Here is a 5,356-nt window from a genome sequence, read left to right as displayed (position 1 = left end):
TCATTTTTGATAGATTTTTGTTAGCTTGAAATTACATTTTCGCCATTAATAATTATTCACTTCATATATAGAAAGATGTTTCTAGAATTATTAACATGTATTTCTTAATAGATTTTTGTTAGCGTGAAATTACATTTTTGCCCTTGATCGTCCTCCCACTTCACTCTTCTATATAATAGAAAAATAAAAATATATTTTTTGTTTTTTTAAAAAAATATAATAATAAAACGAATACCGTTATCTATATTTTATAAAACACACTCACGATCAAAAATTAAAGTACCGAAGCAAACCACACACTAAAGCGCCACACCCGCAATTTATTTATATTTGTTAATTTTAGTTATCATAGCACTAAGTGACAAATTGAAGTATAGAAATGAGCAAGTTGTGACAAAATAATAATTTAATATTGAGTAAATTAATCCATGAGTTGTTTATGATTAATTGTATATGTACTAGGCTTATAATGAATTCAATCATCCAAGAAATGTTATTTAACACAGTTTGATATATTTTATTAATTCATCTAACTGCCCATATATTAAAATATGAAAATTAAGAGAGTTTTTAGTAATTGAACGTGTTTCCTATAGTCAGTTACTAGTCTCATAATAAATTAGAGTAAGTACTCCTAAGTGAAGAACAACTGAAGAAGTGTACTACTCTTATTAATTTTTATTGAACCGCCTTTATGTGTGTATATGTAGAGGTGGTCCTATAAAGAAAAGTATCAACAATCCAAATTACGCATTACCACCGTCATGTCTATGTTAGTGTCTGAGTGCTTTGTTAGCTCAGGAATTAGCAGAGCATTTCTTTTTAGTTGACTAATGTTATCTTCTCCACAAACTCATTTTTTTCCTCGTTCATCAATGTTAGATTTTCTACAAACTCATTTTTCTTGTTCAACGATAACAATATCGGCACCCTTTTTTTCACAAATAAAACAAACTAGATCTAATTTGTTTGAAATTAAGTCTCATATGGAAGGAAGAACCGGCTGATTTAGAGGAGAACATATGGAAGGTGAGAAACCTAATGTTCACCCATAAAGATGTTTGACACATGATTGAGGTTCTCCTTTGCTGGTACCACACTCTCCAATAATGATATAGTGTTTGGTGGTGTGTATTTTTGGAAAATGAGGTAAACGAATAAGATTGACGATGCATACATTGCTAAACATGAAGAATTATACAAGGATGAATATGGAAATTTCTACACTAATGATATGTCACTGCTCCCTATTATGAGCACATTTTCAGCTGATGGAACAATATGTTAGAAGTTTTACCAGGTTTTTATTTCTCCCAATTTTATAGATCTAAAACTGTATGTTGATATTTATTCACATTTATTCAATATTCCCTTGTAATTTCAAGGTGTGTTCTCAATTTTGATGTTTAGGATGTGTTATTCTCTATTTCAAATTGGTCAGTTTTGATGTTTAGTATGTCCTTCATCTAATTTATATTTAGATTTCAATTTTGTTTTTGTTATCAGATTCAATGTTGATTAAGCACATACCCTGTTTATTTCTTATAGTTTTCTTTAGAATTCGATATGCATTATCTGATCTTGTATAGTGAATTTTAATTTTGTAGGTTGGAGAATTAATGAACTTCTATAAGAATATCTCTAGACATGAAAAAGGAAGGTAAAATAAAAATATATTAATTTCATTTCGGTAATATTAGTGTACATTCAAATTCAACCTCAATTTATTTTTGTTTCGATATGGATATTTGGTGGTGCCAAATCCAGTTATTAAACCTTTCATGTCAACATTATGGTTGGGGATAAAACATCCTTGGTAAGCCTCATCGGCCTTTGGTTGGGGTTTTGGATTGGTGGTTATTAGGAAAGGGGAAAAGGGAGAGTTGCAAACTATTTAAACGAAACTGTTGGCTACATTTTTATATCTCAAAAATCATTTTTCTAATTGATTTCTGATATGGCAGGTTTATAATCTCCTTTGTGGCTCTGTTGCCGAATCAATCTGACTTTGAATTATTTTTTTTTGCTATGGCTGACTCACACAGACAAAAGGTTGTCACAACTCTTGAATCTATGGTCTATAGAAAAATTAAAGTCTACATACACTCTACTCTTTCCACACTCGATAGTGTGTTCAATTTGTCTTTAGAGGGTACAAAATTAAAAAATATTATTTGTACAAATCTCATAATAAATTAAAGTACTCCTAAGTAAGAACAACTGAGAAAGGGTGTACATCTTTTTTTTATTTATTGAACTGCCTTTATATTTGTGTTTACATAGAGGTGGTCCTATGATGATAAGTATCAAAAATCCAAATTACGCACCACTATCGTAATGACTATGTTAGTGTCCGAGTGCTTTGTTATCTCAGGAATTAGCAGAGCATTTCTTTCTCGTTCACTGATGTTATCTTCTCCACAAACTCAGTTTTTTCCTCGTTCATTGATGCTACATTTTCCACAAATTCGTTTTTCTTGTTCATCGATAACAACATCAGTACCCGTATGTTTTCCACAAATAAGACAAACTAGATTTTATTGTTGACACTCAATTTTGACCTCTATATTATAGATTAATCATCGAGCTTCTTCAATTCCAAACGATTTGAAACAATTAGTTTCATGAATTTTCAAAAAATAAAATAAAAATATTTTGTAGGTTTTTTAATAGTCTATCATTTTTTTTATAATTATTAATAATATATATGTGTTATATAATTATGTATAAAATAAGTATATCCTATAAATATTTGAAAATCATCTCAAAAGATTTTACATTTTTAGTGTATTATAAAGTGATGGCTATGATTTTGAATTACTTATATTTTCGAGTTACTATTTATGTAAGTTTGTCAATTTATTTAAAACTAATAAATACATTTTTTATAGTTATGTATATATTTAGTATAATTTTTATTTGCAAATCGGCTCAAAAGATTTTAGTTTTTGCTTTAAATATTATCAATTAGCCAAATTAATTAATAGTTAATATTTTAAAATTGATTATCTTATTTGGTTAAGATTAAAAAGTTCATTAATTAATTTATTTTAGTTCGTCTTGTTTTATTAAAAACTAATAAATAAATTTTTTATTGTTATGTATATATTTAGTATATTTTTTATTTGCAAATCGGCTCAAATGATTTTAGTTTTTTCTTTAAATATTATCAATTAGCCAAATTAATTAATAGTTAATATTTTAAAATTGATTATCTTATTTGGTTAAGATTAAAAAGTTCATTAATTAATTTATTTTAGTTCGTCTTGTTTTACATTAGTCGAATTCCTTAATTAATTCAAATCGGCTATGTCCTTAATTTCACTCGGTTGAATTTGTAATCTATATGATTTTGTTTTAAAATTGAATTTTAATCAATATTTGCTACATCTATTGGATCAATTTAAGAAACTAAGTTGGGTCATTCATTCAACAATTTCCATTATCCATGATGACCCTTGAACAGCCCAACCTATCGGCAAACATACAACAGCCCTATCTAAGCCCAAATCTCTTTAATAACAAGCCCAAAACCCTTCATTAACGATGCAATAACAATACACAGCAACACAAATACCCGACCCGACTCCTATACATCTTCTTCTCCACTGAAACTCACCGAGAAATCAGCTAACACGAGCAAAATCCAAAACGACTCCACTCCCTGTCTTCTTTTGCAGTCGCATCAACCCAGCAAATCCGGAAAAAGGCCGCGTCATCCTTCTTTTCTGCAGCGCTTATACCCATCGCCATTTCCTTTTCTCTTTTTCACAACTCGCCATAGTGCTTCGTGGTAGTGTATTGTCGGAGAATGAGGTAAACGAATATATACCATTGGAGAAGAAGATTTACAATGCATACATTGCTAAGCTTGAAAAATTACCCAAGGATGAACTTGGAGATTTCTACACTAATGATATGACAAAGTTCCCGATGATGAGGACACTTTCAGCTGATGAAACACTGATGTTGAAACTTTACCGTGTTTTTATTTCTCCCAATTTTATAGATCTGAAACTGTCTGTTCATATTTATTCACATTTATTCAGTATTCCTTTGTAATTTCAAGTTGTGTTATCAATTTTGATGTTTGGGTGCGTTATTTAGATTTAAAATTAGGCCCTTCATTTGATTTATATTTAAAATTCAGATTTGTTTTTGTTATCAGGTTCAACGTTGATTAAGCACATAACTTGTACATTTCTTGTATTTTTGTTTAGAATTAGATATGCATTTATCTTATCTTGTATAGTGTATTTTAATATTATAGGTTGGCGAGTTAATGAACTTTAATCAAAATATCTCCAGGCATAAAAAAGGAAGGTCAAATAAAAATGTATTAATTTCATTTTGGTTATATTATTGTACATTCAAATTTCAAATTCATCCTCAATTTATTGTTGTTTAGGTATGGATGTTTGGTGGTGACAACTCCACTTATTAACACTTTCAAGCCAACACTGCTGGTTGGGTGAAAAAACATCCTTGGTGAGCCTCACCGACCTTTGATTTGTGTTTTGAAATGGCGTGTTATTAGGAAAGGAAAAAAGGGAGAGATGTGGACTTATTTGGACGAAGCTATCGGCTACATTTTTATATCTAAAATTGTTGTTCTAATTGATTTCCAATATGACAAGTTTATTATCTACTTTGTGGCTCTATTGCCAACTCAATTTGATTTTGAATGTTTTTTTTTCTATAGCTGAGTCACACGAGGCAAAAGGTTGTCACAACTCTTGAATCCATGGTCTATAGAAACAATAAAGTCTACATACACTCTACTTTTCCACACTCTATAATTTGATCAATTTGTCTTTAAAAGGTATAAAATTTAAAAATATTATTTGTGCAAATCTCATAATGAATTAGAGTAAGTATTCCTAATTGAAGAACAACTGAGGAAGTGTAAATCTCTTTTTTTTATTGAACCATGTTTATGTGTGTGTATATGTATAGGTGTTCCTATGATGAAAAGTATAAAAAACCCAAATTACGCACCACTACCGTAATATATGTCAGCGTCTGAGTGCTTTGTTATCTCAGGAATTAGCTGAGCACTTCTTTCTCATTCACTAATGTTATCTTCTCCATAAACTCGTGTTTTTCCTCGTTCATAGATGCTATATTTTCCACAAACTCGTTTTTCTTGTTCACCAATAACAACATCTGTACCCGTTTGTCTTCCACAAATAAAACAAACTAGATCTAATTGTTATACCCAATTTTTGACCGCTTCTTCAATTTCAAGCGATTTAAAACAATTAGTTTCATAATTTTTTTAAAAATAAAACAAAATTTTTTTGTAGGTTTTTAAATAATCTATAACTTTTTATAACTTTTAATAATAATAATATAT

At 29.3% G+C, this 5,356-nt stretch overlaps 1 long non-coding RNA gene across 1 annotated transcript; it reads left to right on the top strand.

Moving 5' to 3' along the window:
* Positions 1-701: 701 nt before the first annotated feature.
* LOC107004294 lies at positions 702-2,278 on the top strand. The gene is made up of 3 exons (XR_001454715.2): positions 702-1,300; positions 1,608-1,660; positions 1,965-2,278. It is a non-coding gene; the product is annotated as an uncharacterized LOC107004294 (long non-coding RNA).
* Positions 2,279-5,356: the final 3,078 nt, after the last annotated feature.

The sequence above is a fragment of the Solanum pennellii genome, chromosome 11 (genome assembly GCF_001406875.1).
Source record: "Solanum pennellii chromosome 11, SPENNV200".
Classification (NCBI taxonomy): domain Eukaryota; kingdom Viridiplantae; phylum Streptophyta; class Magnoliopsida; order Solanales; family Solanaceae; genus Solanum; species Solanum pennellii.
The sequence above is the reverse complement of the archived record's forward strand: the minus strand, read 5'-3'. Positions and strand labels throughout refer to the sequence as shown.